The 12,312-nt window shown below is 47.5% G+C and overlaps 9 non-coding genes across 9 annotated transcripts; all 9 read right to left on the reverse strand.

Annotated features, from left to right (window-relative positions):
• Positions 1-40: 40 nt before the first annotated feature.
• LOC134957367 (U1 spliceosomal RNA) lies at positions 41-204 on the reverse strand. The gene has a single exon (XR_010186572.1). It is a non-coding gene; the product is annotated as a U1 spliceosomal RNA (small nuclear RNA).
• Positions 205-1,440: 1,236 nt separating this feature from the next.
• LOC134957372 (U1 spliceosomal RNA) lies at positions 1,441-1,604 on the reverse strand. Its single transcript, XR_010186573.1, has one exon. It is a non-coding gene; the product is annotated as a U1 spliceosomal RNA (small nuclear RNA).
• Positions 1,605-2,840: 1,236 nt separating this feature from the next.
• LOC134957374 (U1 spliceosomal RNA) lies at positions 2,841-3,004 on the reverse strand. The gene has a single exon (XR_010186574.1). It is a non-coding gene; the product is annotated as a U1 spliceosomal RNA (small nuclear RNA).
• A 1,236-nt stretch (positions 3,005-4,240) lies between these two features.
• Positions 4,241-4,404, reverse strand: LOC134957378 (U1 spliceosomal RNA). Its single transcript, XR_010186575.1, has one exon. It is a non-coding gene; the product is annotated as a U1 spliceosomal RNA (small nuclear RNA).
• A 1,240-nt stretch (positions 4,405-5,644) lies between these two features.
• On the reverse strand, positions 5,645-5,808 carry LOC134957382 (U1 spliceosomal RNA). The gene has a single exon (XR_010186579.1). It is a non-coding gene; the product is annotated as a U1 spliceosomal RNA (small nuclear RNA).
• Positions 5,809-7,045: 1,237 nt separating this feature from the next.
• On the reverse strand, positions 7,046-7,209 carry LOC134955071 (U1 spliceosomal RNA). Its single transcript, XR_010185893.1, has one exon. It is a non-coding gene; the product is annotated as a U1 spliceosomal RNA (small nuclear RNA).
• A 1,240-nt stretch (positions 7,210-8,449) lies between these two features.
• Positions 8,450-8,613, reverse strand: LOC134957388 (U1 spliceosomal RNA). Its single transcript, XR_010186580.1, has one exon. It is a non-coding gene; the product is annotated as a U1 spliceosomal RNA (small nuclear RNA).
• A 1,236-nt stretch (positions 8,614-9,849) lies between these two features.
• Positions 9,850-10,013, reverse strand: LOC134957393 (U1 spliceosomal RNA). The gene has a single exon (XR_010186582.1). It is a non-coding gene; the product is annotated as a U1 spliceosomal RNA (small nuclear RNA).
• A 1,236-nt stretch (positions 10,014-11,249) lies between these two features.
• LOC134957397 (U1 spliceosomal RNA) lies at positions 11,250-11,413 on the reverse strand. Its single transcript, XR_010186584.1, has one exon. It is a non-coding gene; the product is annotated as a U1 spliceosomal RNA (small nuclear RNA).
• Positions 11,414-12,312: the final 899 nt, after the last annotated feature.

Raw genomic sequence — 12,312 nt, forward strand, 5'->3', positions numbered from 1 at the left:
CAGCAGCACACAAAAAGATCTGACTTTTACCAGAGATGATCAGGGGAAAGCGCGAACGCAGTCCCCCACTACCACAAATTATGCAGTCGAGTTTCCCGCATTTGGGGAAATCGCAGGGGTCAGCACACCCGGAGTGCAATGGATGAGCCTCGCCCTGGGAGAACCACCTTCGTGATCATGGTATCTCCCCTGCCAGGTAAGTATGAGTTGGACTAGGGCTCAGGAGGGCCCCTGCTTGGGCACACCCCCGTCAAGTGAAGGAGGTTGACCGGAGCCATGACAAGTGAACTCTCGGCAGGGGACGGGAAAAGAAAACTGCAGGGAGGCTGCATCTCTTCACGTTGACATGGGAAGGCGGAAGGGTGACTGTTCCTGAAGCACCCCCAAACTATGCGCACAACTAGTGCAAATCCTTCCCAGGGCACACTGCAGCAGATGAATTTGCATACCGTCATGTCATAAAAGCAGTCGGGCACAGTTACAGTAGCTGCAACCCTCATCTCCATATGAAAAGCAACAGGCAGTGCACCGTCCTATGTCTCAATGGGTTCTTAAATTGGAAAATAAAATATAAAAGGCAGCTTGAGATTTAACCCCCTCGCTGCTGAGGGTTTTCTCATCCTCGCACCGAGACCATTTTCCGACGTTAGCGCTCGTCCGAACGTCGTCGTCGCGGATTTATTTTTATTTATTTTTTCTTTCTTTCTTATCCCCCCTGCGGCACTCACACAAATTATACCTTGGTTTTTGTTTGTTTGTTTTTTCTTTCAAAAGACTTTGTAGTCTCAAAAAAGCCATTAGTCTTTTTACTGATTTGAACACGTCAAAAGTTGTTTCACCCAAATGGCCCAAAAAGCGTATTTCTCAAGCAAGTGAACCAAAAGCAAATGTGATTTTTTTTCTTTTGTCCCCCGTCTTATAAGCACCATAGACAAATACTTTGTGTTTTGCCACCAATCCACCTGCCCAAAATCTGCACGCAAACCAAAAATGCTCTCTTTCTTCTAGTTTTCGCCGCCTCAATTTAAACGCTTACTATGTGTAGGAAGACTACGGCAGCCCAGCGAGGCCTACCATTTTACAAAGTAGACAAGCTACTGCATGAAATGAGGGAGCAAAGTTTTTTTTCTCTCTCCCCCTCATATCTGACACAATCTGGGGGCCTACTTTACAAAGCAAGTGAAACCGTGTGGGTCCTGCAGCGCCCTGTATTGGTTGTATATGCGAAGCACAGTACAAGGCCGGAAAAAGCAAGGAAGCATGCAGCCAGCGCACAGGAGAAGAGATGAGAAGAGAGCGCTGAGTGAAAGATAGAAGCGCACCTTAACGGGCACAGGGGTCCAGTGGAGGGAGAGTTGAAATGAAGAAAAGGATGGAAACAGCAAAGGAAGAGACAGCACCAGCAGCACACAAAAAGATCTGACTTTTACCAGAGATGATCAGGGGAAAGCGCGAACGCAGTCCCCCACTACCACAAATTATGCAGTCGAGTTTCCCGCATTTGGGGAAATCGCAGGGGTCAGCACACCCGGAGTGCAATGGATGAGCCTCGCCCTGGGAGAACCACCTTCGTGATCATGGTATCTCCCCTGCCAGGTAAGTATGAGTTGGACTAGGGCTCAGGAGGGCCCCTGCTTGGGCACACCCCCGTCAAGTGAAGGAGGTTGACCGGAGCCATGACAAGTGAACTCTCGGCAGGGGACGGGAAAAGAAAACTGCAGGGAGGCTGCATCTCTTCACGTTGACATGGGAAGGCGGAAGGGTGACTGTTCCTGAAGCACCCCCAAACTATGCGCACAACTAGTGCAAATCCTTCCCAGGGCACACTGCAGCAGATGAATTTGCATACCGTCATGTCATAAAAGCAGTCGGGCACAGTTACAGTAGCTGCAACCCTCATCTCCATATGAAAAGCAACAGGCAGTGCACCGTCCTATGTCTCAATGGGTTCTTAAATTGGAAAATAAAATATAAAAGGCAGCTTGAGATTTAACCCCCTCGCTGCTGAGGGTTTTCTCATCCTCGCACCGAGACCATTTTCCGACGTTAGCGCTCGTCCGAACGTCGTCGTCGCGGATTTATTTTTATTTATTTTTTCTTTCTTTCTTATCCCCCCTGCGGCACTCACACAAATTATACCTTGGTTTTTGTTTGTTTGTTTTTTCTTTCAAAAGACTTTGTAGTCTCAAAAAAGCCATTAGTCTTTTTACTGATTTGAACACGTCAAAAGTTGTTTCACCCAAATGGCCCAAAAAGCGTATTTCTCAAGCAAGTGAACCAAAAGCAAATGTGATTTTTTTTCTTTTGTCCCCCGTCTTATAAGCACCATAGACAAATACTTTGTGTTTTGCCACCAATCCACCTGCCCAAAATCTGCACGCAAACCAAAAATGCTCTCTTTCTTCTAGTTTTCGCCGCCTCAATTTAAACGCTTACTATGTGTAGGAAGACTACGGCAGCCCAGCGAGGCCTACCATTTTACAAAGTAGACAAGCTACTGCATGAAATGAGGGAGCAAAGTTTTTTTTCTCTCTCCCCCTCATATCTGACACAATCTGGGGGCCTACTTTACAAAGCAAGTGAAACCGTGTGGGTCCTGCAGCGCCCTGTATTGGTTGTATATGCGAAGCACAGTACAAGGCCGGAAAAAGCAAGGAAGCATGCAGCCAGCGCACAGGAGAAGAGATGAGAAGAGAGCGCTGAGTGAAAGATAGAAGCGCACCTTAACGGGCACAGGGGTCCAGTGGAGGGAGAGTTGAAATGAAGAAAAGGATGGAAACAGCAAAGGAAGAGACAGCACCAGCAGCACACAAAAAGATCTGACTTTTACCAGAGATGATCAGGGGAAAGCGCGAACGCAGTCCCCCACTACCACAAATTATGCAGTCGAGTTTCCCGCATTTGGGGAAATCGCAGGGGTCAGCACACCCGGAGTGCAATGGATGAGCCTCGCCCTGGGAGAACCACCTTCGTGATCATGGTATCTCCCCTGCCAGGTAAGTATGAGTTGGACTAGGGCTCAGGAGGGCCCCTGCTTGGGCACACCCCCGTCAAGTGAAGGAGGTTGACCGGAGCCATGACAAGTGAACTCTCGGCAGGGGACGGGAAAAGAAAACTGCAGGGAGGCTGCATCTCTTCACGTTGACATGGGAAGGCGGAAGGGTGACTGTTCCTGAAGCACCCCCAAACTATGCGCACAACTAGTGCAAATCCTTCCCAGGGCACACTGCAGCAGATGAATTTGCATACCGTCATGTCATAAAAGCAGTCGGGCACAGTTACAGTAGCTGCAACCCTCATCTCCATATGAAAAGCAACAGGCAGTGCACCGTCCTATGTCTCAATGGGTTCTTAAATTGGAAAATAAAATATAAAAGGCAGCTTGAGATTTAACCCCCTCGCTGCTGAGGGTTTTCTCATCCTCGCACCGAGACCATTTTCCGACGTTAGCGCTCGTCCGAACGTCGTCGTCACGGATTTCTTTTTATTTATTTTTTCTTTCTTTCTTATCCCCCCTGCGGCACTCACACAAATTATACCTTGGTTTTTGTTTGTTTTTTTTTTCTTTCAAAAGACTTTGTAGTCTCAAAAAAGCCATTAGTCTTTTTACTGATTTGAACACGTCAAAAGTTGTTTCACCCAAATGGCCCAAAAAGCGTATTTCTCAAGCAAGTGAACCAAAAGCAAATGTGATTTTTTTTCTTTTGTCCCCCGTCTTATAAGCACCATAGACAAATACTTTGTGTTTTGCCACCAATCCACCTGCCCAAAATCTGCACGCAAACCAAAAATGCTCTCTTTCTTCTAGTTTTCGCCGCCTCAATTTAAACGCTTACTATGTGTAGGAAGACTACGGCAGCCCAGCGAGGCCTACCATTTTACAAAGTAGACAAGCTACTGCATGAAATGAGGGAGCAAAGTTTTTTTTGTCTCTCCCCCTCATATCTGACACAATCTGGGGGCCTACTTTACAAAGCAAGTGAAACCGTGTGGGTCCTGCAGCGCCCTGTATTGGTTGTATATGCAAAGCACAGTACAAGGCCAGAAAAAGCAAGGAAGCATGCAGCCAGCGCACAGGAGAAGAGATGAGAAGAGAGCGCTGAGTGAAAGATAGAAGCGCACCTTAACGGGCACAGGGGTCCAGTGGAGGGAGGGTTGAAATGAAGAAAAGGATGGAAACAGCAAAGGAAGAGACAGCACCAGCAGCACACAAAAAGATCTGACTTTTACCAGAGATGATCAGGGGAAAGCGCGAACGCAGTCCCCCACTACCACAAATTATGCAGTCGAGTTTCCCGCATTTGGGGAAATCGCAGGGGTCAGCACACCCGGAGTGCAATGGATGAGCCTCGCCCTGGGAGAACCACCTTCGTGATCATGGTATCTCCCCTGCCAGGTAAGTATGAGTTGGACTAGGGCTCAGGAGGGCCCCTGCTTGGGCACACCCCCGTCAAGTGAAGGAGGTTGACCGGAGCCATGACAAGTGAACTCTCGGCAGGGGACGGGAAAAGAAAACTGCAGGGAGGCTGCATCTCTTCACGTTGACATGGGAAGGTGGAAGGGTGACTGTTCCTGAAGCACCCCCAAACTATGCGCACAACTAGTGCAAATCCTTCCCAGGGCACACTGCAGCAGATGAATTTGCATACCGTCATGTCATAAAAGCAGTCGGGCACAGTTACAGTAGCTGCAACCCTCATCTCCATATGAAAAGCAACAGGCAGTGCACCGTCCTATGTCTCAATGGGTTCTTAAATTGGAAAATAAAATATAAAAGGCAGCTTGAGATTTAACCCCCTCGCTGCTGAGGGTTTTCTCATCCTCGCACCGAGACCATTTTCCGACGTTAGCGCTCGTCCGAACGTCGTCGTCACGGATTTCTTTTTATTTCTTTTTTCTTTCTTTCTTATCCCCCCTGCGGCACTCACACAAATTATACCTTGGTTTTTGTTTGTTTGTTTGTTTTTTCTTTCAAAAGACTTTGTAGTCTCAAAAAAGCCATTAGTCTTTTTACTGATTTGAACACGTCAAAAGTTGTTTCACCCAAATGGCCCAAAAAGCGTATTTCTCAAGCAAGTGAACCAAAAGCAAATGTGATTTTTTTTCTTTTGTCCCCCGTCTTATAAGCACCATAGACAAATACTTTGTGTTTTGCCACCAATCCACCTGCCCAAAATCTGCACGCAAACCAAAAATGCTCTCTTTCTTCTAGTTTTCGCCGCCTCAATTTAAACGCTTACTATGTGTAGGAAGACTACGGCAGCCCAGCGAGGCCTACCATTTTACAAAGTAGACAAGCTACTGCATGAAATGAGGGAGCAAAGTTTTTTTTGTCTCTCCCCCTCATATCTGACACAATCTGGGGGCCTACTTTACAAAGCAAGTGAAACCGAGTGGGTCCTGCAGCGCCCTGTATTGGTTGTATATGCGAAGCACAGTACAAGGCCGGAAAAAGCAAGGAAGCATGCAGCCAGCGCACAGGAGAAGAGATGAGAAGAGAGCGCTGAGTGAAAGATAGAAGCGCACCTTAACGGGCACAGGGGTCCAGTGGAGGGAGGGTTGAAATGAAGAAAAGGATGGAAACAGCAAAGGAAGAGACAGCACCAGCAGCACACAAAAAGATCTGACTTTTACCAGAGATGATCAGGGGAAAGCGCGAACGCAGTCCCCCACTACCACAAATTATGCAGTCGAGTTTCCCGCATTTGGGGAAATCGCAGGGGTCAGCACACCCGGAGTGCAATGGATGAGCCTCGCCCTGGGAGAACCACCTTCGTGATCATGGTATCTCCCCTGCCAGGTAAGTATGAGTTGGACTAGGGCTCAGGAGGGCCCCTGCTTGGGCACACCCCCGTCAAGTGAAGGAGGTTGACCGGAGCCATGACAAGTGAACTCTCGGCAGGGGACGGGAAAAGAAAACTGCAGGGAGGCTGCATCTCTTCACGTTGACATGGGAAGGCGGAAGGGTGACTGTTCCTGAAGCACCCCCAAACTATGCGCACAACTAGTGCAAATCCTTCCCAGGGCACATTGCAGCAGATGAATTTGCATACCGTCATGTCATAAAAGCAGTCGGGCACAGTTACAGTAGCTGCAACCCTCATCTCCATATGAAAAGCAACAGGCAGTGCACCGTCCTATGTCTCAATGGGTTCTTAAATTGGAAAATAAAATATAAAAGGCAGCTTGAGATTTAACCCCCTCGCTGCTGAGGGTTTTCTCATCCTCGCACCGAGACCATTTTCCGACGTTAGCGCTCGTCCGAACGTCGTCGTCACGGATTTCTTTTTATTTATTTTTTCTTTCTTTCTTATCCCCCCTGCGGCACTCACACAAATTATAGCTTGGTTTTTGTTTGTTTGTTTTTTCTTTCAAAAGACTTTGTAGTCTCAAAAAAGCCATTAGTCTTTTTACTGATTTGAACACGTCAAAAGTTGTTTCACCCAAATGGCCCAAAAAGCGTATTTCTCAAGCAAGTGAACCAAAAGCAAATGTGATTTTTTTTTCTTTTGTCCCCCGTCTTATAAGCACCATAGACAAATACTTTGTGTTTTGCCACCAATCCACCTGCCCAAAATCTGCACGCAAACCAAAAATGCTCTCTTTCTTCTAGTTTTCGCCGCCTCAATTTAAACGCTTACTATGTGTAGGAAGACTACGGCAGCCCAGCGAGGCCTACCATTTTACAAAGTAGACAAGCTACTGCATGAAATGAGGGAGCAAAGTTTTTTTTGTCTCTCCCCCTCATATCTGACACAATCTGGGGGCCTACTTTACAAAGCAAGTGAAACCGTGTGGGTCCTGCAGCGCCCTGTATTGGTTGTATATGCAAAGCACAGTACAAGGCCAGAAAAAGCAAGGAAGCATGCAGCCAGCGCACAGGAGAAGAGATGAGAAGAGAGCGCTGAGTGAAAGATAGAAGCGCACCTTAACGGGCACAGGGGTCCAGTGGAGGGAGGGTTGAAATGAAGAAAAGGATGGAAACAGCAAAGGAAGAGACAGCACCAGCAGCACACAAAAAGATCTGACTTTTACCAGAGATGATCAGGGGAAAGCGCGAACGCAGTCCCCCACTACCACAAATTATGCAGTCGAGTTTCCCACATTTGGGGAAATCGCAGGGGTCAGCACACCCGGAGTGCAATGGATGAGCCTCGCCCTGGGAGAACCACCTTCGTGATCATGGTATCTCCCCTGCCAGGTAAGTATGAGTTGGACTAGGGCTCAGGAGGGCCCCTGCTTGGGCACACCCCCGTCAAGTGAAGGAGGTTGACCGGAGCCATGACAAGTGAACTCTCGGCAGGGGACGGGAAAAGAAAACTGCAGGGAGGCTGCATCTCTTCACGTTGACATGGGAAGGCGGAAGGGTGACTGTTCCTGAAGCACCCCCAAACTATGCGCACAACTAGTGCAAATCCTTCCCAGGGCACACTGCAGCAGATGAATTTGCATACCGTCATGTCATAAAAGCAGTCGGGCACAGTTACAGTAGCTGCAACCCTCATCTCCATATGAAAAGCAACAGGCAGTGCACCGTCCTATGTCTCAATGGGTTCTTAAATTGGAAAATAAAATATAAAAGGCAGCTTGAGATTTAACCCCCTCGCTGCTGAGGGTTTTCTCATCCTCGCACCGAGACCATTTTCCGACGTTAGCGCTCGTCCGAACGTCGTCGTCACGGATTTCTTTTTATTTCTTTTTTCTTTCTTTCTTATCCCCCCTGCGGCACTCACACAAATTATACCTTGGTTTTTGTTTGTTTGTTTGTTTTTTCTTTCAAAAGACTTTGTAGTCTCAAAAAAGCCATTAGTCTTTTTACTGATTTGAACACGTCAAAAGTTGTTTCACCCAAATGGCCCAAAAAGCGTATTTCTCAAGCAAGTGAACCAAAAGCAAATGTGATTTTTTTTCTTTTGTCCCCCGTCTTATAAGCACCATAGACAAATACTTTGTGTTTTGCCACCAATCCACCTGCCCAAAATCTGCACGCAAACCAAAAATGCTCTCTTTCTTCTAGTTTTCGCCGCCTCAATTTAAACGCTTACTATGTGTAGGAAGACTACGGCAGCCCAGCGAGGCCTACCATTTTACAAAGTAGACAAGCTACTGCATGAAATGAGGGAGCAAAGTTTTTTTTCTCTCTCCCCCTCATATCTGACACAATCTGGGGGCCTACTTTACAAAGCAAGTGAAACCGTGTGGGTCCTGCAGCGCCCTGTATTGGTTGTATATGCAAAGCACAGTACAAGGCCAGAAAAAGCAAGGAAGCATGCAGCCAGCGCACAGGAGAAGAGATGAGAAGAGAGCGCTGAGTGAAAGATAGAAGCGCACCTTAACGGGCACAGGGGTCCAGTGGAGGGAGGGTTGAAATGAAGAAAAGGATGGAAACAGCAAAGGAAGAGACAGCACCAGCAGCACACAAAAAGATCTGACTTTTACCAGAGATGATCAGGGGAAAGCGCGAACGCAGTCCCCCACTACCACAAATTATGCAGTCGAGTTTCCCGCATTTGGGGAAATCGCAGGGGTCAGCACACCCGGAGTGCAATGGATGAGCCTCGCCCTGGGAGAACCACCTTCGTGATCATGGTATCTCCCCTGCCAGGTAAGTATGAGTTGGACTAGGGCTCAGGAGGGCCCCTGCTTGGGCACACCCCCGTCAAGTGAAGGAGGTTGACCGGAGCCATGACAAGTGAACTCTCGGCAGGGGACGGGAAAAGAAAACTGCAGGGAGGCTGCATCTCTTCACGTTGACATGGGAAGGCGGAAGGGTGACTGTTCCTGAAGCACCCCCAAACTATGCGCACAACTAGTGCAAATCCTTCCCAGGGCACATTGCAGCAGATGAATTTGCATACCGTCATGTCATAAAAGCAGTCGGGCACAGTTACAGTAGCTGCAACCCTCATCTCCATATGAAAAGCAACAGGCAGTGCACCGTCCTATGTCTCAATGGGTTCTTAAATTGGAAAATAAAATATAAAAGGCAGCTTGAGATTTAACCCCCTCGCTGCTGAGGGTTTTCTCATCCTCGCACCGAGACCATTTTCCGACGTTAGCGCTCGTCCGAACGTCGTCGTCGCGGATTTATTTTTATTTATTTTTTCTTTCTTTCTTATCCCCCCTGCGGCACTCACACAAATTATACCTTGGTTTTTGTTTGTTTGTTTTTTCTTTCAAAAGACTTTGTAGTCTCAAAAAAGCCATTAGTCTTTTTACTGATTTGAACACGTCAAAAGTTGTTTCACCCAAATGGCCCAAAAAGCGTATTTCTCAAGCAAGTGAACCAAAAGCAAATGTGATTTTTTTTCTTTTGTCCCCCGTCTTATAAGCACCATAGACAAATACTTTGTGTTTTGCCACCAATCCACCTGCCCAAAATCTGCACGCAAACCAAAAATGCTCTCTTTCTTCTAGTTTTCGCCGCCTCAATTTAAACGCTTACTATGTGTAGGAAGACTACGGCAGCCCAGCGAGGCCTACCATTTTACAAAGTAGACAAGCTACTGCATGAAATGAGGGAGCAAAGTTTTTTTTCTCTCTCCCCCTCATATCTGACACAATCTGGGGGCCTACTTTACAAAGCAAGTGAAACCGTGTGGGTCCTGCAGCGCCCTGTATTGGTTGTATATGCGAAGCACAGTACAAGGCCGGAAAAAGCAAGGAAGCATGCAGCCAGCGCACAGGAGAAGAGATGAGAAGAGAGCGCTGAGTGAAAGATAGAAGCGCACCTTAACGGGCACAGGGGTCCAGTGGAGGGAGAGTTGAAATGAAGAAAAGGATGGAAACAGCAAAGGAAGAGACAGCACCAGCAGCACACAAAAAGATCTGACTTTTACCAGAGATGATCAGGGGAAAGCGCGAACGCAGTCCCCCACTACCACAAATTATGCAGTCGAGTTTCCCGCATTTGGGGAAATCGCAGGGGTCAGCACACCCGGAGTGCAATGGATGAGCCTCGCCCTGGGAGAACCACCTTCGTGATCATGGTATCTCCCCTGCCAGGTAAGTATGAGTTGGACTAGGGCTCAGGAGGGCCCCTGCTTGGGCACACCCCCGTCAAGTGAAGGAGGTTGACCGGAGCCATGACAAGTGAACTCTCGGCAGGGGACGGGAAAAGAAAACTGCAGGGAGGCTGCATCTCTTCACGTTGACATGGGAAGGCGGAAGGGTGACTGTTCCTGAAGCACCCCCAAACTATGCGCACAACTAGTGCAAATCCTTCCCAGGGCACACTGCAGCAGATGAATTTGCATACCGTCATGTCATAAAAGCAGTCGGGCACAGTTACAGTAGCTGCAACCCTCATCTCCATATGAAAAGCAACAGGCAGTGCACCGTCCTATGTCTCAATGGGTTCTTAAATTGGAAAATAAAATATAAAAGGCAGCTTGAGATTTAACCCCCTCGCTGCTGAGGGTTTTCTCATCCTCGCACCGAGACCATTTTCCGACGTTAGCGCTCGTCCGAACGTCGTCGTCACGGATTTCTTTTTATTTATTTTTTCTTTCTTTCTTATCCCCCCTGCGGCACTCACACAAATTATACCTTGGTTTTTGTTTGTTTTTTTTTTCTTTCAAAAGACTTTGTAGTCTCAAAAAAGCCATTAGTCTTTTTACTGATTTGAACACGTCAAAAGTTGTTTCACCCAAATGGCCCAAAAAGCGTATTTCTCAAGCAAGTGAACCAAAAGCAAATGTGATTTTTTTTCTTTTGTCCCCCGTCTTATAAGCACCATAGACAAATACTTTGTGTTTTGCCACCAATCCACCTGCCCAAAATCTGCACGCAAACCAAAAATGCTCTCTTTCTTCTAGTTTTCGCCGCCTCAATTTAAACGCTTACTATGTGTAGGAAGACTACGGCAGCCCAGCGAGGCCTACCATTTTACAAAGTAGACAAGCTACTGCATGAAATGAGGGAGCAAAGTTTTTTTTGTCTCTCCCCCTCATATCTGACACAATCTGGGGGCCTACTTTACAAAGCAAGTGAAACCGTGTGGGTCCTGCAGCGCCCTGTATTGGTTGTATATGCAAAGCACAGTACAAGGCCAGAAAAAGCAAGGAAGCATGCAGCCAGCGCACAGGAGAAGAGATGAGAAGAGAGCGCTGAGTGAAAGATAGAAGCGCACCTTAACGGGCACAGGGGTCCAGTGGAGGGAGGGTTGAAATGAAGAAAAGGATGGAAACAGCAAAGGAAGAGACAGCACCAGCAGCACACAAAAAGATCTGACTTTTACCAGAGATGATCAGGGGAAAGCGCGAACGCAGTCCCCCACTACCACAAATTATGCAGTCGAGTTTCCCGCATTTGGGGAAATCGCAGGGGTCAGCACACCCGGAGTGCAATGGATGAGCCTCGCCCTGGGAGAACCACCTTCGTGATCATGGTATCTCCCCTGCCAGGTAAGTATGAGTTGGACTAGGGCTCAGGAGGGCCCCTGCTTGGGCACACCCCCGTCAAGTGAAGGAGGTTGACCGGAGCCATGACAAGTGAACTCTCGGCAGGGGACGGGAAAAGAAAACTGCAGGGAGGCTGCATCTCTTCACGTTGACATGGGAAGGTGGAAGGGTGACTGTTCCTGAAGCACCCCCAAACTATGCGCACAACTAGTGCAAATCCTTCCCAGGGCACACTGCAGCAGATGAATTTGCATACCGTCATGTCATAAAAGCAGTCGGGCACAGTTACAGTAGCTGCAACCCTCATCTCCATATGAAAAGCAACAGGCAGTGCACCGTCCTATGTCTCAATGGGTTCTTAAATTGGAAAATAAAATATAAAAGGCAGCTTGAGATTTAACCCCCTCGCTGCTGAGGGTTTTCTCATCCTCGCACCGAGACCATTTTCCGACGTTAGCGCTCGTCCGAACGTCGTCGTCACGGATTTCTTTTTATTTCTTTTTTCTTTCTTTCTTATCCCCCCTGCGGCACTCACACAAATTATACCTTGGTTTTTGTTTGTTTGTTTGTTTTTTCTTTCAAAAGACTTTGTAGTCTCAAAAAAGCCATTAGTCTTTTTACTGATTTGAACACGTCAAAAGTTGTTTCACCCAAATGGCCCAAAAAGCGTATTTCTCAAGCAAGTGAACCAAAAGCAAATGTGATTTTTTTTCTTTTGTCCCCCGTCTTATAAGCACCATAGACAAATACTTTGTGTTTTGCCACCAATCCACCTGCCCAAAATCTGCACGCAAACCAAAAATGCTCTCTTTCTTCTAGTTTTCGCCGCCTCAATTTAAACGCTTACTATGTGTAGGAAGACTACGGCAGCCCAGCGAGGCCTACCATTTTACAAAGTAGACAAGCTACT

The sequence above is a fragment of the Pseudophryne corroboree genome, chromosome 1, assembly GCF_028390025.1.
Source record: "Pseudophryne corroboree isolate aPseCor3 chromosome 1, aPseCor3.hap2, whole genome shotgun sequence".
Lineage (NCBI taxonomy): Eukaryota > Metazoa > Chordata > Amphibia > Anura > Myobatrachidae > Pseudophryne > Pseudophryne corroboree.